Genomic DNA, 22,371 nt, shown 5'->3' on the forward strand with positions numbered 1-22,371 from the left:
CTTCCCCAGGCCTCCATAGGTAGGAAATGGCAGAGCCAGAAGGTGCACCCCGTTTTCCTGATCCCCAGCAGAGCACTTTCCAATCTCTGAGACTTCTATCCGTGAAAGTGCTGGAAAAAACATTCACTTAAGCCAAGACTTCTCTCATCAGTAGCCTTCTTTGTATTTATTATTTTCCCAACAGGCTCAATTTCCAGCAGGCCTCTCCTTTCTGAGCTTCCAACCTTCTATTACTAGAACCTTGCAAACAAGGTCCGGTAAATATTTCATCAAAGGAGCATGTCATAAATCCATCAGTCTCCCCCGACTCCCCCCTCCACCCTCCCGTTCTGTAATGATGCTGCCGCAACCCTGAGGGCACGGCCGGGTAGACGTTTGTGAGCCCTAATGGGAAAACAAATGAGCTTACTTTCAATGAGCTGGAACCTTCTGCCTGAGTTAATGTTTCAGTGGATTTGTTTGCTTCCTGCAGCTGGCTAAGCAGTTTTGATGACTATGACAAGAGTTTCCACGGATTTGTTTTTTTTCCTCATTGGACTTGATGCACAGCCATTCTGTACTACAGTTTTTATGCTGGAAATGTGTTGTGATGAGATTTATATTTGTGTCCTGATCAAGGCTCTGAGCATGATCTCAGGACATGAAATAACTGCAAGAAAGAAGAGAATTCATCCATATCCTTTACCCTTTTTGAAATTGAGGCACTACAATGACCTGTGCCATCCCCATGGATATTGTTTCAAGGAGATAATGTACTGAAAGAACTCTGGCATGGGAGCCTGAGGAATTGAGTTTCAGTTCTTATAAGATGTTACTAAGTTACCACAGACAATCACTGACACTAAAAGTTTGCTTGATCCTAAGAATCACTTGGAACAACTGCTTGTGAAACAAATGCAAATTCTTGAGCTTGTTCAGAGATTATTGGATCAGAATCTCAAGGGATAGGCTGGGATGTTATATATTTAACAAGTGTCATGAGTTGAATTGTGTCCCTGAAAAAGAAATATTCCAGTCCTAAACCCCCTGTCCCATGAAGGTGACTTTTGAAGATGTAAATTAGGATAACGCCCAACTAGATTAGGGTGAACCTTAATACTATATGAATAGTTTGTTTGTAAGAGGGAAATTTGGATACAGAGATTTGAAGGGGAGAACACCATGTGATGAAGTGCCTGGAGCCAGAAGCCAAAGAATGCCAAGGAGTGCTGGAAAGTCACTAGAAACTAGGAAATGCAAGGAAGGATTCTCCCGTATAGGTTTCAGAGGGAACATGGCCTGGCTGGTATCTTGAGCTCAGACTTTGAGCCCCCAGAACTACGAACAATAAATTGTTATTTTAGGCCACCCAGTTTGGAGTACTTTGTCACAGCAGCCAGAGGAAACCAAGGTGATGCTTGCAATCAGCTGCATTTGGGAAATACTGGTTTTCAGCATCTCTATATCCCCTGGCACCTATTTTTAAAAAATGTATGAAGAGTGCAGCAGTGCTCCAAAATGTATTCACCAAATGCAGTGAATGTGCCACGAAAATGAAAGAGGTTGTTGATGTGGGAGGAGTGGGATGAGGGGGGTAGGGGCTATATGGGACCTTCATTTTTTAATGTAACATTAAAAAAATTTAAAAATTTTTTTAAAAAAGTGTGACATGGGGCATTTTGGGCACATTGGGATTGCTCTAAATGATATTGCAATGACAGATAGAGGCCATGATATATTTTGTCAAAACCTGTAAAAATGTGTGGAGCAAAATGTAAGCTATAATGTGAACTATTCACCATAGTTAGCAGCAATGCTTCAATATGTGTTCATCAAGTGTAGCAAATGTACCACACTAAAAAAATGTATGAAGAGCTTCTGCATAGGTGGTCTCCTACCTTCAGATTATCTGGAGAATTTGCTAAAATGAAAATTTCTAAGCTAAACTGAAGACATGCGAAATCAGAATCATTGATGTTATTACCAGACCATCGCCTGGTTTTCCAAAATCTCATCTCTCCTTCTCTTGTCTTTATTATATTATCTACACACAGCTCTCTTCCCTTTTGTGGAACCCTCTTTTCATATTGGCCCAATCTTCAGCCAGTGTGTGATAAATATATCACTTCAAGATGTTAGGCTCAAAGGAAACTGGCCCCTTTCATTGTGATTGTTTTTGACAAAAGAGCAAAACACATGGGGAGTGCTTGATCCAAGGTTGTGAAATTCATTCTGGGAAATCAGATACCATGGCACCTGAACAGGTAAAGATGATTCAAGTGGGAAGTCCTTCCTGCTTTCGCTCAAATCACAGTTCTGCAGGAAGCTTCTTCCTCTGTGCCTTAAGTGCTACTGGTAACAGATTATGATACCATATTCTTAGTAATAAGTGGTCTTCAATCTGTAGGGATTTAATATTATTTAGGAAAAAAGCACAGATTCCAAGTATCCTCAAATATCTTGGGGGCCATGTGAGAGTCATGCCATGTATCTAAGGTAATGGGTACATGAGGTTGGGCATAGACATTGGACGCTACCAGAATGGAGACCACATGGGGAAATCGGGTCTAGTTCAGAGTTTAGTATCCTGCCATCAGGTGCTACATCTCGATCTTGGGCGTCTGGATAGTGATGTGCCTAGTGGTTGGACAGAAAAGTTGATATGACCTCAGTCCAGTGTTTCATAGGGGTGGAATGTGATATCTCCACACATCCTTCTCTAGGACCATAGTTCTCTTTGAAAATTTGCAACATTATTTAACTCACCTTTTATACTTCACTATATAACTGGATTGACATTCAACTGCACTTACCACTCAGATGAATTAAAATGTATTTCTTTGTTGTTTTCTGTGAACCACTCATTTTTTCTCACTAATAATAATAATCTCTTGAGGTAGTACTCCCATCTCATTCCTTTATTTTTGTTTCAGTTTTTTCTGGAAGTGATTATCTCTAAATAACTGTACAAACAGAAATATATTAAATACAGACTAGCTAATAAACATAGGAATTAAAATATTTTCAATGTATAAGAATATGTAGACTTCAGCTACCTAATGGTGCCTGATCCACACCCCTCCATTTTCATCTTTATATACTTATATATATTGCATGCTTTGATATCTGAGGGAACCAATATTACTTTATCTCTCACATTATCCTCTCTTTGGCACCTCTTATTCTACATATATACTGTGGTTACAGTAGTAGAAACATTGCAAATTCTGTAGTTATATACATACATATGTATGCTTAATAGTATATAAACTATATAACATATATACCACTATATATATGTTATATATATATATATGTTATATATAGTGGTATATATACTACATATTATATATATGCTATATATAATATGTAGTATTATTATATGTGTATATATATGTGTGTGTGGGTGACATCTTTCAAGGTAGAATAAATATCAGTAAGGGATCAAGAAATTAATAAGTATGTAAGGTGTTACTTTAGTTATAGCTTTTCTTCTATGGATGCTAGCAAAGGCAGAACAAAAGATGGCTTAAATTATCCAACTAAAGAAATTTTCTTTGCATTGGTAGACGACTTGGAAATAAGTGCAGGTGGATATTCTTTCTTATGATTGCTAGATATAGTAATTTGGATAAGGCTATGCAAATCACCCACACTTTAACTAACATAATTTTTTAGAGTAAGAATGGTAAGGGAAATGGCCCATTCTACTATTGACACAGAGTGATTCTGGTTATAAGTACACTTAAAATTTCTGTAAATCTTTTTAAAAAATCTAACAGTCTCTTAAAAGATATACTAAACAAGAAAAGGAAGATATTACGTACTCATGATACAGGAATAATACAATTTTAAAGACTCTATACCTGAAACAAAAGACAACTTTAGAAAGCATCTGCTTTGTTTTCTCAATGAAAGGGAAAAAAAATATTAGGTCTAAAGCAAGATAAAAATTGTAAAATAAAAACACACTGCATTGAAAAGAAAGGTAGCTGATAAGCAGACTGAGTTTTAAAAGGAGCTGAATAAGCAAAAGAACTTGAAATAAAAAATTGGAGTGTTAAAATTGGCACTGAGAAGAGCAAAGATAAGAACTGATAATGGACAAAATAAAGTCACCATTTTTGGGATAACAAAATGGATAGGGAGATGCAAATCAGGAATGAAGTGAAAGGTATAAAAGACAAGCAATCAAGATGCAATCTACAAGTGATTGAAGATATGACCAGAACACATGGATGAGAATAATAATTAAGTCTAAGTGAAGAAAATTGTCCTGAACTCAGAATGCCTGCCTTTGTTAATTAAAAATCTTTACTGAGTATTAGCAAAAATTAAACAGACATACCTTTAAAAAAACCTTGTTGAATTTTCCCAACAGTTTATTATTAAAAATCCAACATATAACAACATTTAAAGAAATTTATGGTGAAAACTGAGTACAAGTAACTCAGATTCTGTTTTAACCATGCTTGTTTTATCACATATCAATACATCTATTCATCACTTTTTTCATTCATCAATCCATGCTATTTTGATGTACTAAGTGAAGTAAAGACATTTGTGCAGTAAATACTTCAGAATGCATATTAACTGCTTGTAGGATTCGATATTTCTTAAGTTTTTTAGCACACAATTTGCATTGAATAAAATAAAGAAATCTTAATATACATTCACTGACTTTTGACAAATGCCTACACCTCTGCTACCCAAACCCCTACAAACATTCTGAACATTGCTGTCTCCCCATGCAGCTTCCCCTTCAGTCCCTTCCTCTCTAAGGCAACTATGGTACTGATTTTTTTCACCCTCTATTCATTTTGCCAGTTCTGGAATCTCATATATGTAATCATACAGTGTGCAATCTGTGTGGGAGGTTTCTTTCACTCACAAAATATTTTTGCTATCCCACCTTGTTATTGCTGGTATCAGTGGGCCGTCCCACTCTATGGGTGAATTATATTCTGTTGTATGAATATATCGGTTTGTTTATTCACTCTACTTATTCCATTTTTTTGTCTATCATGCATAAAGCTGCTATGAACATTTGTACAATTCTAGTTTGTGTGTGTGTGAAAATATGATTACATTTTTCTTGGGTAAATGCCTAGGAAGGGAATTTCTAGGTCTTAGAATCATTATGTATTTGGTTTTATGAAAAACTGCCAGAACTTTTTCCAAAGAAGCTATGACATTTCACATTCCCACTAAGAACTACTGTGATTAGTAATCGAAGAAAACGTGGCATTGGTGTGGAGAAAGCGGCCATGGTGGCTGCTGGGGGTAGGGAATGGGAGGAAGAGATGAGATGTGGGGGCGTTTTCGGGACTTGGAGTTGTCCTGGGTGGTGCTGCAGGGACAGTTACTGAACATTGTATGTCCTCCCATGGCCCACTGGGTGGACTGTGGGAGAGTGTGGGCTATGATGTGGACCATTGACATGAGGTGCAGTGGTGCTCAGAGATGTATTCACCAAGTGCAATGAATGTCACATGATGATGGAGGAGGTTGTTGTTATGGGGGGAGGAGTGGGGTGAGGGAGGTGGGGGGCATATGGGGACCTCATATATTTTGAATGTAATATTAAAAAAATAAAGACAAAAAGATTTCAAAACAGAACAAAAGAATGTATGGAAGTTCAAGTTGTCACTCTTGCAAAAACTTGGTATCGTTTTAAAATTTATGTTTTTTAGTGAATATGTAGTAGTGCCTCATGGTGATATTCATTTGAGTTTCACTTATGACTAATGATGTTAAGGGCTTTTTCAAGGGCTTATTGCCTATTTACATGTCTTTATTTATGGAGGTTTGTTTAAATATTTAAAAAATATGTTATTGGACTTCTGAATATTGAGATTTGGCATCCTTTATATATTCTAGGGACCAGTCCTTTGTAAGATATATGCTTTCCAAATATTTTCTCCCAATCTGAGACTTGCTATTTTGCTATTTATTTTAACATTCTTTTGATGAGCAGTTATTTTTAAATTTAATGAAATCTAATTTGTAGTTTTTTTTTCACTTTATGAATATTGTTTTCTGTGAACTCTCCAAAGAACTTGTGCCTGTATTCAAGTTAAGAAGATAATCACCTATATATTTTCCCCAAAATCTTCATGGTTTTAGATTTTATTTTCTGATCTACGATCCACCTCAAAGTAAATTTTGAGTATGCTGAGAGGTAAAGGATGAAGTTTATTTTTCCTTTTGAATATCCATTTATTCAAATACTATTTGCTAAAAAGTTTTTCCTTTCTTCATTGAATTGCTTTAGCTCATTTGTCAAAATTCAAAATGATTTTATATATGTGGGTCTATTTTGGACTCTCTGTAATGTATATAAAATATATATAAAAATTTATTTATTTGTCAATTTATGGCAATATAAGATGGTCTTGTTTATAGTAGCTTGAAAGTAATTCTTGAAATCTGCTCATTTAAGCCCTACAACTTTTTCAAAATCATTTTGGATTAATTATTTCCTTATATTTCCATAAATATTTTGAAACAACTCAATTCCTTCATTAAAGAAAAAAGCTTGCTGAGAGTATAATAGCAAATGCATTGAATTTATAGATGAATCTGTAGAGAATTTAACAATATTGTCTTTCAACCCACAATCATGTTAAATATCTCCATTTTCTAAGACTTTTAACTTTTCTTAGCAATGCTGTATAGTTTTGAGTAAAGTTCCCTTGTGCATGTTTTGTAAAATTTATTCCAAAGTGTTTTATGCAAATGGAATTATTTTAAATTGCAATTTCAATTTGTCTGCTGTTAGCATATTCATATACTTTTTGCATATTAATTTTATAACCTGAAATTTGTTGTTTTATTTACTTATTAGTTCTAAAAATTCTTTGGAACGTTCCTTAGTGTTTTTTACATAAATCACAGTCATCTGTAAATAGTGAAAGATTTAGTTTGTTATTCAAATATTTATGCTTTTTAATTTCTCTTTTTAATTTACTGTACTGCCTAGAATTTCAGGTACAATGTTCAACAGAAGTGAGCAAACTCTAAGGAAATTAAGAAGAAAAATAATATTTTATATTTTTCTGATTTGTCATCCCCAATGCCCTTTGTCTTTCTTGAAGATTTGCATTTCCATTTGTTCTCATTTCCTTTTTGTGTCAAAAACTTCCTTTAAAATTTCTTTCATTGTAAGTCGATTGATAACAAACCCCCTTTAGTGTCTTTCCAACAATGTCTGTCTTCTGCCTTCATCCTTGAAGGTTATTTTCACTTAATATAGAATATTAAGTTGAAAAATTGATGTTCTTTCTTTTTTCTTAAAGCATTTTGAAGAGATTTTTCCACTGTCTTCTGGATTCCATAGTTTCTTCTTCCCACCCCGCAGTATTAGTCTGACAAAGGGGTGCTGATGCAAAGTACCAGAAATCTGTTGGCTTTTATAAAGGGTATTTATTTGGGGTGATAGCTTTCAGTGCCAAGTCCTTGGAAAGTTCAATTCAGGGTACCATAAGAGGTAATTTCTCAACAAAGTCATGTTGAATCACATGTTGAATCAAGATGGTGGGCAATCTCTGCCTGGTCTCTCAGGGTTTTCTATATCACTCTTTCGCATAAGGCTCATTTCTTTCCTGGCCTTCTCAGCTGCTCAGCTTCAAACTGTCAGGCAAATAGCTTCTCTCTCCCTGGAACCCCAGGATCAAACATGGCAATGCTCTCCTCTCTTCTTATGTGTCTTCTTGAGTGAGTGTCTATTTATATAGTAACACCTTACTGAAATGGTTGAAGCAAAAGCCTTAATTTGATTTTGTCAGTTAAACTTAAAACTTTTGAACTTAATACAATCAAAGGGTATCGCACCCAGAGGAATAGATTAGTTTACAAATACAATCTTTCTCTTTTGGGATTCATAAATAATCTTAAACTGCCGCATCCTCTTTTTAAACATATTCACATATATAATTCAGTGCTGTTAATTATATTCCTAATGCTGTAATACCATCACACCATCCATTTCCAAAGGTCTATTCTCAACCTCAATAGAAACCCTTTACAAATTAAACATTAACTCTACATTTACCTACTCTCAACCCAGCCCCTAATAAACTGTATTCTAGATTATAACACAATGTATTTTCTTATTTTAATTGTTTCATAACAGTGAGATCATATAACATTTAACTTTTGGAACTGGGCTATTTTACTCAACATAATATCAAGTTTCATTGATCAAATATCCGTGTTGTGTTTCCTGAACCAGAATGCCATTCCTTTTCAATGTTGAATAATATTCCATTTTATGTATATGCCATATTTGATTATCTGTTTTTCAGTTGATGGACACTTCGGTTGCTTCCAGCTTTTGGTAATTGTGAATAAAGCCACTATGAACATTGGTGTGCTAATCTGTTTGAATCCCTGCTATGTATTCTTTGGTATATATCTACTAGAGAGATTGCCTGGTCATATGGTAACTCTACAGTTTTTAAAGGAACTGTCAAACTGTCTTCCACAAAAAATGCACTATTTTACATTCCCACCAGCAATGAAAGACGGCCCATGTTTTTTCCACATCCTCTCCAACACTTGTAATTTATTTTTGTTTTGTCTTGTTTTTTTGTTTATTTTTACTAATAGCAATTTAATGGGGGGTGGGGAATGGTATTTCATTTTGGTTTTGATTTGCATTTCCCTAATAGCTAATGATGCTGAAAATCTTTCCATGTTCTTTTTACCATTTGTTTAGCCTCTTTTGAGAAATGTCTATTGCCCATTTTTATTGTGTTGTAGGATTTCTTTATAAATCTGGATATTAAGTGCTTATTGGTTATGCAGTTTCCAAATATTTTCTCCCATTGAGTAGGCTGTCAGTAGGTTTTCACTTTTGTGATAAAGTCCTTTGATGCACAAATCTTTTAATTTTGATGAGTTCCATTTATCTACTTCTTCTTTTGTTGCTTGTGCTTTGGGTATAAAATCTAAGAAACCATTGCCTAATACAAGATCCTGAAGATGCTTCCCTACATTTTGTTCTAAGAGTTTTATAGTCCTGGTTCTTATATTTAGGTCTTTGATCTGTTTTGAGTTAACTTTAGTAACTATGAGATAGGGGTCCTTCTTCACTTTTTTTTTTTTTCATATCGATATCCAGTTCTCCCAGCATCATTTGTTGAAGAAACTCTTTTTCCCAATTTAGTGTATGTGGCAACCTTGTCAAAAATCAATTGGCAATAGATGTGAGGGTCTGAACCCTCAATTTGATTCATTGGTCTTCATATCTATGCTGGTGCCAGTACCATGCTTCACTAGACACTACCCATATTCTCTAGGGATTCTTGCCTCTCTATTAATAGAGAATGCAGCAGGACTCCCCAGGACAGGAATTCAATATTCTTTCAGTTACTGTGTGGATCTCCACCCACGAAGACAAGACCCCATGACCACTTTAACACATTTATATTCCATAGAGGCATGCTCCAGGTGCACCCTTCCCCATACATCCCCCTCACCAACACCCTGCACCAGTTATCCTCTCTGCCACAGTTGTGACTATTTTGCAATCCAAAATCTCCCCAAAAACAAAGCCAAAAAGCAAAATAATAATAAAAATTAAATTGAAAAATAAATAAAAATTTTAAAAAATGCATTGTGTCTTTCATTCCTGTATGTTGTTATCATTTATGAACAGTGACAATTTCTCTGTATGTTTCACCAGTGTCTTATTTTGTTTTTTTTTTTTACTTTATTTTCATAGAAGCTATAAGTAACAGAAAAAATCACATAGAAAATATAGAGGATTCCCATATACTCCATCCCTCCCCTTCTCATATGTCTTTGGGTCTAAGGTGAGTCTCTTGTAAACAACATATAGGTGGAATATGCTTTCTTATCCATTCTGCCAATTCGTGTCTTTTGTTTGGTTAACTCAATCCAGTAGAATTCAGGGTTATTATTGTAAAAGCAATACTTACTTTGTCCTTTGGTCTTTATATTTTATTTCCTTTTTGTCACTCTTTTTCTTTATTGCAAACTCTTTTTCTATATAGTTGATCTTTTATGATATATCTGACTGATCCCTTTCTCATTTCTGTTTCTGTGTATTTTTTAAATACTTTATTTTTGGACACCTGTTGTTTATATTAAACAAACTGCAATTTTAACCTACTAATGTAACAGACACTAATTTAGCTTTGCTAGCATACATGTTCTCTGTCCCCATATCTCTCTGTTTTTCCTCTTTACATTGTTTTTGTCCCACCTTACCTCTTTGTATTTTTCATATTCATTATCAGGAAATACACCTTCTTCTCTTGTTCAGTTATATTGACTCTTATAGGAATTAAAGAGTAGAGTTGTATATTGAGATTAGAGTACTATTGGATTTTGCACTTACCTTTTTTATTATCTTTACTGAAGATCTTCATTTTTCACACTACTCCAAACCTCTCTCTTCTGTGATTTCCTTTCAACCTGTGCAACTCCCTTTAGTAATTCTTGTAGGGCAATACTTTTGTTGATGAACTCTCTCAGTTTCTGTTTATTTGTGAGTATTTTAAATTCTCCCTCATTTTTGAAGGACAGTTTTGACAGATAAAGAATTTTTGACTGACAGTTATCTCTTTCATTATCTTAAGTATAGCAGGCCATTGCTTTCTTGCCACCATGGTTTCTGATGGGAAATCAGCCCTTAATCTTATTGCAGATTCCTTGTATATGACAGATCACTTTTTCTTGTTGCTTTTAGTATTTTATCTTTGGCATCTGACATTCTGATTACTATGTGTCTTGGAGTAGGTTTATTAAGATTTATTCTGTTTGGAGTACATTGTGCTTCTTGAACAAGTATATTTATGTCTTTCATAAATGTTGGGAAGTTTATGGTCTTTATTTCCTAAAATATCCTTTCTGCCACTTTTCTCATCTCTTCTACTTCTTGGAAACCCTAGATACTTATGTTTGGATATTTCATGTTGTCACTCAAATCCCTGAGACACTGTTAGATTTTTTTCTACTTTTTTATCTGTTTGTTTTTCTGACTGTAAAATTCCAATTGTCCTGTCTTCTAGTTCAGAGATTTGTTCTTATGCCTGTTCAAATATGCCCTTGTATTCCTCTAGTGTATTTTTAACCTAATTATTGTGCCTTTCATTCTCATAATTTCTGTTATTTTTCTTTTTAAACTTACAAATTCTTCTTTATGTCACACATTGTCTTTTAAAAAAATTTTATTGTATTTTTTTGAAGATGCATAGATCACAAAAAATGTTACATTAAAAAATATAAGAGATTCCCATATACCCCCCACCTGCTCCCACTCCCCCATCAACAACCTCTTTCATCATTGTGGGACATTCATTGCATTTGGTGAATACATTTTGGAGCACTGCTGCACCACATGGATTATAGCTTACATTGCAGTTTACACTATCCCCCAGTACATTCAGTGGGTTACGGCAGGATATATTATGTCCTGCATCTGTTCTTGAAATATCATTTAGGACAATGCCAAGTCCTGAAAATGCCCCCACATCACATCTCTTCTTCCCTCTCCCTGCCCTCAGCAGCAACTGTGCTCACTTTCTTCACATCAATGCTATAGTTTCTTCCATTACTATTCACAATAGTTCTATAGTAAAATACCAGTAAGTTCACTCTAATTCATATTTTATTCCTCCATCCTGTGGACCCTGAGATGGTGATGTCCATTCCTCCTCTATATTGAGAGGGGGCTTAGCTCTCACACTGTTGATGGATGCAATTCTCCTGCTTGGAGTTGTAGACACTCTCAGTTCCTTTATGTGGTGGTTGACCATCTTCACCTCCCTGTTACCTGACCTGGGTAAATCCAACGAAGCAGAGAGTAGGAGTTGCAACTCTGCTGAGGCTCAGGGCCCAGCTGGTGTATGGCCACTCCAAAGATGCAAGTCTTCTGAGTATATACCAACCCCTGCACCAACTACAGGTTCAGTAAAAGTGTCAGAAGAGACATGTGTAGAAAGTTCACATCTGAGTCCAATTCCATCACACTCAGGAACAAATTCCACAGTAAGACCCACTGACAAAGTACTGAACTCCAGAGCCATCTGCCACCACTGAAGAACCTGTGTGTCTCCATAGCTCTCAAGAAAACCAGTATCTGGGGTTGTATCTACTTTGGCTGTCTCTGGGATCCTGCTGAGGCATGCATAAGCGTGACCCCTCTGATGACCTCCTGACTCTTTTGTGAAGATTCTTAGCCATATAAACTCATTTGTCTTTACCATTTCCCCCTTTTATTCAAGGTCTAAATATTGTCTTTTTAATATCCTTTAGCTCTATATCCATATTTTCCTTCATCCCCTTGAATTGATTTAGGGGAATTGTTTGAAGTTCTTTTATTAGTTGTTCCAAATCCTGTACATCTTCTGAAGTTTTAATTTGTTCCCCTGGCTGGGCTATACCTTCTTGTTTCTTCTGCTAGCATTTTTTTTTTTTCCTGATATCTGGGCATCTTCAGATTTAACTTTAAAGATCATTTTCCCATCATGTGTATGGTTTTATTGTTGGTTGACTTAATGTTAAGGCTCTTTTCTGATTCTTGTTCTAAGTTATTCAGGAAATTTAGAGTAACTTGTGTTTAACTGTTCATATTTTCTCATCTCTTCTTCATCTGAATCTTACTATTGATATGTAGTACACTTTTTAAGATTGCACTTTTTTGTGCAATTGTTTCATTTCCGTAGAAAGCTTCCTTTCTTCTGTTCCTGGTCTGCAAATCTTGAACTGTTCTATTTTGGGGGGATGCAGACTTTTATGGTATCATTTGTTACACTTCTCTCCCTCTTTCAGGGCACACCTTCCCTAATACTTTTCAGTACTGGAACCTGCCCTGTGTTACAGTAATTCTGTTTTCTACCTTTCCTTTTTTCTTTCTGTGAGCCTTTTCTACCAACGGTTTCTTCCCTGTTAAGCTATCCAGGGACCCAGCTAGAGTCAATCCAGAAAAGTCTGTTTTGCATTTAGTTGGTCCAGCAAACAGAGACTGAATTGAGTGTGTGTGCCTCTCGCCAGCAGTTCTGTCATGGTCTCACTCCTCGTTTCCTTTTTTTACCTGGGGGCTCTTTCTTGTATGCAGCACTCCTCAGCAGCTTGTGTTCCACCATCACTATTGGTCTCTGCAAAGTTGGGTTCCATGCTTGGATATGATGGGATTCAAACTCATGGCTTTTTGTGGCTGTTTAGTCTGTATCCATGGCAGGAGAGACCCAGGTCATGCTGCCTCTGTGAAACTTTCAAGCTGTGTGGGACCGAATGAGAGGATTTCTGGACTGATGTGTCTGGAAAGAAAATCTCTTAACTGTTCTTGGAGATGATTTTTTTTCTTTGGTGGTTTCTGCATTTATGGAGTCCATCTACAGTCTCTATCATCCTCCAGAGTTCCATGCAAGTGAAATTTGTCCTTTATTAGTTGGTTCTGAGGAGAGACTTTATCAGACAATGTTTTACATTGCCATTTTGATGATGTTCTGGAATCCATAGTTTTTTTATTTTTTTATGAGAAGTAAGAGATAATTAAAATTTTTGCTCACCTGTTTGTAACGTGTCATTTTTCTCTTGGTGTTTTTAAGATTTTATCTTAGTCTATCATTTTGACTATGCTGTGCATGGCATGCTTTTCTTCATATTTATCCTTATTTGGATACACTGAGCATCTGGAATCTGTAAATTCACATCTTTCACCAAATTTGGGGAAATTTAAGTCATTGTTTATCCAAACATATTTCTCTTTTTTGTTCCTAAAGTACTCTACTAACATGTCTGATAGACTTTTTGATATTGCTCCAGATGTCCCTGAGGTTTTATTCATTCTATTTAATCTTATTTCTTTTTCATATTAATTTATCATTTCCATGGATCTACTTTTACATTTACTGAGTCTTTTCTGTCATCTCCAGTCTACCTCTAATTATTTTTTTCAAATTTCAGATATTATATTTTGTATTTAGAATTTCCATTTCATTCTTAACTTACAGCTTCTAATTTTTTTTGCTGAGATTTCCTATCTTTATGTTCACTCCAAGAAAAGTTTCCTTTATATCACTATGCATAGTTACAATAACTGTTTTAAAATTCTTGCAAAATATTTTCAACTTAGACAATCTTTCAGTTGTCTAGTATGTTTTATCTTAATTACATATCATGTGTTCTTATTTCCTCATATGTTGCATAATTTTGGATTGTATCCATAACATGGTGAGTATTATGGTGCGAAGACTCTGGATGCTGTTATATTGCTTCAAAGAACTTTGATTTTTCTTTTTTTCCTTTTCTTTCTTTTCTTTCTTTTTTTCTTTATCAGATGTATTTGGTCAGAGTACTAGGGAAACAGAACTGACAGCAGATATCTTTAAATATTTTGAGACTTTTATAAGAATTGTCTCTCATGTCAGTGACAAGCCGGAAGTCCAAATTCTGTAGGGCAGACTGCAACCTGGGAACTCTGATGCATATCCTAGATGAATTCTCCAGGAGAAGCTGTCTGGCTGAAGGAGAGATGGAAATTTTTCTCTTCTGATTGCTTAAATTATCACTTCTTTTAAAGCCTTCAACTGACTGGATGACATGTCTCTCATTGTTGAAGTCAATCTCCTCAGTTGAGTGTAGATATAATAACCCATAGATGCAATCAACTTACTGATGATTTATGTACATGAAATGTCCTTATGGTAACAATCAGGGAAGTGCTTGCTTAACCAAACAAGTGGACACCATCACCTGGCCAAGTTTACACATGAATTTAACCATTATAGCAGGCAATTAATTTAGCTGGACTGAAACAACAAATTTATCTTTTTGGCAATAGCTCATATCTCAGTTTACATATCATATCTTTAAATGGGGTGCTTTAAATTTGCCTAACACATACATGTTTCAGGAGTAGATAAAAATTCAGTCCAATTTTACACCCATATTTTAGGATGTCCCACTCTTGCTTTCTCTTCCTCATATTCCTCCCTTATTTCATAATCTGTTCAACACAAATTCTTAAAGTTCTTAAAGCCACAGCACTGAAATTTTCTATCAGAGATTTAGCTGTTCAACTATTTCACTAAAAGCCATGAACATTGGAACTCATACTATGCAACTTTATGTTTCCAATTTTTGATCCCTCTTTAGAATTTGCTTACTTTGCTTTACTCTTCAGATTATTCAGATAGCTGGACTTTACATCTTTCTCATAGTTTTACGCTTTATCTAAGGGCAAGTCCAGTGGAGTTTCCTTAGTTATATCAGAAGGGAAGCAAAACACAGTTGAACTGTGTTATATTTAAGAATTCAGTATAAAACCACTAGCACTCTGTTATATATAAAAAAAAAAATCAGTTAAAGGAAGTTTCATACAAAGGACTAATTAATCTGGGTTTACATTTCTTGTCTGCAATATAAAACAAGAACACGGTGAAGAAACATACATAATTTTGATAGACTATAAATGCAAATACAAATGGTAATAATGCAATGTTAAGAGCTGTAGGGTGCCTAAGAGTTACCTCCTGAGAGTCTCCATGTTGCTCAAATGTGGCCAGTCTCAAAGCTAAACTCAGCATGTAAATGTGTTGCCTTCCCCCCAGCATGGGACATGACTCCCGGGGATGAGGCTCCCTGGCGCCAAGGGATTACTACTAAGTACCAGCTGATGATGTAACTAGAAAATACCTTGAATAAAAGGTTTAACTCAGACCAGCAGAATATCTCTGTCTACATATAATAACAGGAGTTAAAAATGCTTTTTGACCTAAATCAAGGGGGAAATGGAAAGGACAAATGAGTTTATATGACTATGAGTCTCTAAAAAAGAGCCAGGAGGTTATCAGAGGGGTTGCCCTTATGCACACCTCAGCAGAGTCCCAGAGACAGATAAAGTAGATACAACCCCAGGTATTGGATCTTCTGAGGGCTACAGAGACCCACAGGTTTTACGGTCATGGCAGATGGAGTTCAGTGTCATGTCAGTCGGCAGTTCTTTGGAATTGGTGTTTCTGTGTGATGGAGCTGGACTCAGATGTGATCTCTTTTCACAAGCCTTTCCTGTTACTTTACCAGAATTGTAGTTGGTGCTGGGGTTTAATGTATACCCAGGGCACCTGAATCTCTGGACTGATCATGGGGACCTCATATTTTTTTAATGTAATATTTAAAAAAAATGAATAAAGACAAAAAAATGAGGTGAAAAAAATGCCATTCCATCTTGGTGTTCAAGGTTTGTTTTCTGATAACGCTTATCAGAAAGTATAATTGGGCATAATGAGATATAATGAGATTTGTGATCAACCAATAATAAACTTAAGACCTTAAACTATACTAGATAGTGATTCCTGTCTCTTCTTATTGGTAAAAATGTAGTGGGAATCTGCAGCCAATTAAGCCGACTGGCCCCCTCTCCCTGTGGGGGCCCGGTGTGCTGTGGCTGTGGACAGCAGCCTCCTTGGTAGTGTATGTGGCCTTTTGCCTGTACGGGTTACCCTAAGGGACCCTGGAGACAGCTCTTCCTTGACTGTTGCTGGTCCTGTCTGTGACCTTGTGCCATCCACAATCTAGGCTTTAGACAGGTATGTGAGGTGCCTTTGGAAAGCCTCAGGGAACAGTGGGCCGGGTCTACATTGGCCAGGTCATCATGTTCATCCTCACCAAGCTGCAGAACAAGGAGCATGTGATTGAGGCGCTGCAGCAGGGCCAAGTTCAAGTTCCATGGCCAACAGAAAAATCCACATCTCCAAGAAGTGGGGTTTCACCAAGTTCAAAGCTGACAAATTCAAAGACATGCTGGCTGAGAAGCACCTCATCCTGGATGACTGTGGGGTGAAATACATCCCCAACTGTGGCCTCTTGGACAAGTGGTGGGCCCTGCACTTGTGAGGGTTTTGCCAGCACTGCCCTCTTCCAACCCATTCCCTCTAATAAACAACTCCCTGGCTGTCAAAAATTAATAAATAAATAAATACATAAATACATAAATAAATAAATAGGTTCTCTGTCAAAAAAAAAAATGTAGTGATGAGCAGGCATAAGTCTTAGTTTGTGCCCATCCCAAACTTCCAACTGATACCCTTTTTTAAATAAAGAAATCTTTTAATAGTAAACAACTTGAGAATGGCAAATATACTGGCATTAGGGCATGGATCACTAATCAGGACATAAGTCAGTAATTTAATAAGAACATGTAGTTTTCAAAACCTTGCCCATAGAATGTCACTATTTACTAAACACCAATAATGTATTCCATAGTGTTAGGAACTTATTTATGGATAGCACCCATTGCCTCTGTGATCTATTTCAAAAACAACCTGACCTGTCCCACTTCCCTTCCCAGTATGATTTCATCTGATGCAAGTTAGGTCAAACAGAAGACTTCCCTGGAATTTTGCACACTGGTGCTGTGAGAGAAGTGACATCTCCATTGGCGTGATGACATAACACTGGCAGGAGCCTGGAAGCTGCTTGTCACCATACGCCTTACTGGTTGGAAAAGCCAGTCTGTGATAGGAGAATATGGAACTAACATGTTCTCCCAAAGAAATAGCTTGGAGAAAATGAAAGAGTCCTGACTGTTTCTTATCCTGTGGTATTCAGCTCTGTACTATGGAAATTTGTTTGTTTAGCTTATCTGGGAGATACTCTTGCATCATTGTAACAAATCCCCTTTTCCATAGCTTTTGTGAATTGTGTTTCTAACTTTTGCAACTGGAAGTCTTGACTAATAGGCTAAGCACTTTAAATTAATTTCTGATAATTTTTGTAACATCTAAGTAATATAGATATCAATCTCATTTATAGATGAGAAAAGTTAGGCTAAAAAAGCTAGTCAGTTGTTTAACACAGGCCTGATTCATGCCAAAGTCTAGGCTTTTTTTTCACTCATCGTGCTGCCTCTCTAATGATTTGTAGATATATTTTGGCTAAAGTTAACAGTGAAATACATCTGGTTGCTCACAGATTAAGACTGCTGGTTTTCCTGATGTTCTATTGTAACAAGTTAGAGGTGAAAGAAATACATGATTTATCGGTGGAGAAGGCTTGGAAATCTTCTATCCCTCTCCCCCTTATCTTTGTCATGCCAGATGATCTCTCTTTCACAAAAGAACCAGGGGTGTTACATTCACTGCACCAGACCACAGAGATAGCTGCAGTGGAACTTGAGTTTCCAGACTCCTTGGTTCTTACTCTTTTCACTGCCTCAGATCACTCTTTGGGGGTTTCCTTTTGGCATAAAGGGAACTCAGAAGGCCATGAGCTGCACCAGTGGGCACCAGTAAGTCATATGGAGGAGTGTATTCAGGCAACCAGAAGGCAACATGCAGAGTCTGAGTTGGTGGGGTGAAAAGAGCAGTGGTAGGTTGAGTACCAGGTTCCCATGAGGCAGGCGAGCAAAGCCAAGAGAAACTGGGAGTGGGTAACTCGACAGCTCAAGAAAGACAGATGGACAGTGCCAGAGGAAATTCAATGAAGTGACTTGAATGCCACACTTGATCTTGGCTAGTATAAGACTACACTTCCAAAGGAAAACTGGCCAGAGAAATACAGAATCTTAGTTTGGGGAAAATGGGCTCCTAGGTAGATTATGAGGACATAGGCTAGGGCAGAAGGGACCAAAACAGGGATGGAGTTATTAGGGCTAGTATATAAGTGAAGTTTTTGTTGTTAACAATTAAGACCTCCATTTTAAATGGTTGCAATCCCCCAAGGTCACAGTCTTAGTTCTTTTTTTTAACTTGATGTCTACATGAATTCTAATCCAGTGCTGTCCAAGAGAAATTTCTGCAGTGATGTTCTATTCTCTGCTTTTCAATATGGTATTTACTAGCTACATAAGGTTTTTGAGCTCTTGAAATATAACTAGCAAAATGGAGGAATAAAATTTTTCATTTTAACTAATTTAAATTTAAATTTAAACAGCCAGTAATAGCTAAGGGCTTCTCTATTGGACAGCAGAGGCATCCCTGCCTACAGCCTCCAATACTGATAATCTTAAATTTTACTACTGAAGATTCTCTCCACATCTTCATATTTCTACATCCAGTTTTCTACAAATACTTATCTTTTGGAGATTCCATCGAACCCTCATCCTTGTACTTCAAACTCTCACTCACCTAATTACCACAAGTTTATCTTTTCCTTGTCTTGATGAGTCACTATTGACTGTCCAGTTGTCTAACCAAGTATGCTTAGTTGATTCTCCCTTTCATTTCTTAAAGCCAATAATTTTTCTAGACCCAATTATTCTATTTACTTCTTCTTCTATGCATTATTAATGTCACTTCTCTAATTTAGCTCCTTAAAATGCCTTGCCTACTTTTTCTTGCAACAATCTCCCAACTTGAGACCTTCCTCGCAGTTTTACTGCTGTTGAGTCAATCTTCTATCTTGTTAACATGGTGGAATGCAAATCTGATTGGATCACTCTCTTATATGAAGGTGTCCAATGGCTCCCAGCAGTTGTATGATGAAGACTAAACTGTAGCATGGGTACCCAGAGATTGAGATAAGAACACCTTTATTTAATTACCTTCGTAAGTCCAAGAGCTCTTAAATTCCCGATGGATTTCCATAATGAGGGAAGCTGTCATTTCCATGGCATCCTCTTCCTCCTCTGGTTCTTCCTTTTTCATATGTAGTTTCTGATCTTCACAGGAATCCATTTTTGTAAAGCTTATCAAGTGATCTAAATTCAAAAACCAGTCTCTTAGTTTTTGTAGAGACAAACACAAGTACAATCACATCTTTTCTCAAAAAGGACTCATGAGTGTGGCTGACCTTATGGAGAAGCAGGGATCCACAAACACAGATACACACACACCACATCACACTCCCAATTACCTTTATTAGATATATTTGGCCTCTAATATCCTTTTCACAATGGAGATACTAGAGTACCTAAGTGTGAGACTCTGCCTTGTTTTGATTCCAGACTCCAACCTGGATAAATTTTCAGTTTATCAAATTTCTCAGCTAAAAAATAGGCATGAATAGAAACCTCTGTCTCAAGGATTTTGTGAAGAATTAAAGCATTAATTGTTGTAATGTGTCAAGGCTGAAGTCTGGGGCCTGCTAAGTGTATAAAACCTTTGGTCCTGATAGGGTTGATATTGGCACCACCGTTAGAGAGTCTCTCTTGTCCTTTTTGACCATCTTTCTCCTGTGTTTCTCTTTTTTGTCCTTCCCTCATCAACATCCATATCAGTCCCCTACTCTTCTCATTGCTCCCACCCTAACATAGCCACAGAGTTTGATGGTCACCAGAACGAAGTGGGTGAGTATACAGCAATTTAATATGCAACTGTGCTCCTCAGAAATACCTGGGAACTTTCAACAGTGTGCCTCACCCTTTCCCCAGGCTTATAGAGTCAGAATCTTCAGAGCACACCAGGAATCCATTTTTATAAAGCTTTCTAAGTGATCTAAATTCAAAATCAGAAGAAATCTTTAAAGCTTTTACTCTTTCATTTGAATCCTTTTTATTGTAACTGCCAGTGTTTCAAATTGTACATTTTTAATATTAACAGAATTGAGCTGTGCAATTTAATTTTTTAATCCCTAAACATTTAAAACCAGGCATTAAATTCCAGCTTGTGCCCCTCCTTCTTTGAACATGACCTTTATTTTAATAGTGATGAAATTTTTGAAACATGTTTCATTTCCCTGATTTACTATAACACAGCTAAATTCACCTGAGAAATTATTAGACTGTGGCACCATATGAAATCCTTAATATACATGTACAGGTGAAATTTTTGGTTCTGTGAAACAACTCACTTAAAAACATAGATAGTGGAAATCAAAGTTCCAATTAAAATTTCCCTTTTTATGACTTTACTGAGCTTGTCATATCTGTACCAAGTCCACGAAGTGATAGGTGGAAGATGACAAAGAAATGAAAGTTGTGTCTTCCATGAGTCAGGTTAATTGTTGGATACCTGAAGGCAATGAGGCACTTGAGAGATTTTCTGTTTCTGAATAGATTGGTTGTTTTGGCACATTATAGACAGCCTTAGGCTACCTAAAATAAGTGACCGATTCCAGTGCATGCTTTGGCCCCAGATTTATTTTTTCTTATTTCATATCAGTTGCCAATATGGTAGGCAGTGAAACGCAGTGGGGGAATATGAAGCCAAATAACACAACAAAATACTGGAACACCTCTTGGGGGTGATTTGGAATCCATAACATGGCTGTTAATATTTTTCAACATTAACTCCGAAGAATATTAGTAATCACTAGCGTATTTCCAAGTCCTCTCTAGAATAGGCAGGGAGAGAAAACATGTAAAAAATTGTGGAGATGTATTCTATTTTCTTGCAGAAGGCTGGAGTCCAAATATGCAGTCTTAAGAAATTATACAGAAGGGAAAGTCTATTAAAATGACCAAGTGTTGACTGTCTATGGCATTTAAATAATTTCTTTCATTTAATCCTTACAGAACCCTGTAAAGAAACTCTTACAGCTCTCATTTGAGAGATGAGGAAACTGAAGTTTAGACACCCAAAGAACAAAGAAAATTGCCCAGACTTATAGATTTAGTAGATAATTGGGTTCAGATTTCCAGTTGGAATCATAAAACTCCAAAGTCCATTAATTATCCATTCATTCCCAATAACACCTAAAATAAAGTGGTGTCTTTTTCCATTCATCTCCTATTTCAATCCTGAAAGCAACCTTGTAAGAATGGGAAGGGAGCAATAATTATATTACCTTAATTGAAAAAAAGGGATCAAATAAAAACTCTCGAGTATGTTATGCTGCCTCTCTAGAAGGATCTTTTCATGCATATTACATTTATTTTTATTACTCTTAAAGTAAATTTTTATGTCTCATCATCCACATGCTATTGCCTCAAAAAAGAGCAGTAGGACTTGGAAATTGAAGATCTGGAAGTGAATATTTCTTTAATGTGCTTGTTTCTCTCTGAGATTCTGGTGTATTTTGTAGTTCCTGGCAATCTGTGGGCACCTTCCAAGTACAAATTTTAAGTTACATGACTGGGACATTGGTCATGCTCAGGCTGAACATGGGCCAGAGAGATGAGAAATGGAGCTGCAGTACTGACTGGATTCCAAGTTCAGGTGGTCAAATAAGCATGAAGAATTTTGGTTTAGCCAAGGGCTGGTAGAAGCCTCGCCCTTGCCATCCATGCTGTAGGATAATCTCTTCTGACTTGTTTTTTCTGTGGCAATACTTTTCCTTTGACATGTCTTTGGATCTGTAGATTCCCACTCACTATAGCTTCTTCACTCTGTACACCGACCTGGCCACTCTACCCAACACTTTTGTTGACAGAGCTGCACTTCTGACAGAAGGGATTTGGCATTGACTCCACCTTCATACCTGGCAGAGACTGTTGGCTTTGGAGACCTTTCCAGGCTTAGGAAATAAAAGGTTCAGTAA

At 36.5% G+C, this 22,371-nt stretch overlaps 1 non-coding gene across 1 annotated transcript; it reads left to right on the top strand.

Moving 5' to 3' along the window:
* Positions 1-16,342: 16,342 nt before the first annotated feature.
* On the top strand, positions 16,343-16,477 carry LOC111766279 (small nucleolar RNA SNORA70). Its single transcript, XR_002798368.1, has one exon. It is a non-coding gene; the product is annotated as a small nucleolar RNA SNORA70 (small nucleolar RNA).
* The last annotated feature ends 5,894 nt before the right edge of the window (positions 16,478-22,371 follow it).

Source organism: Dasypus novemcinctus, chromosome 1, assembly GCF_030445035.2.
Source record: "Dasypus novemcinctus isolate mDasNov1 chromosome 1, mDasNov1.1.hap2, whole genome shotgun sequence".
NCBI classification, from domain to species: domain Eukaryota; kingdom Metazoa; phylum Chordata; class Mammalia; order Cingulata; family Dasypodidae; genus Dasypus; species Dasypus novemcinctus.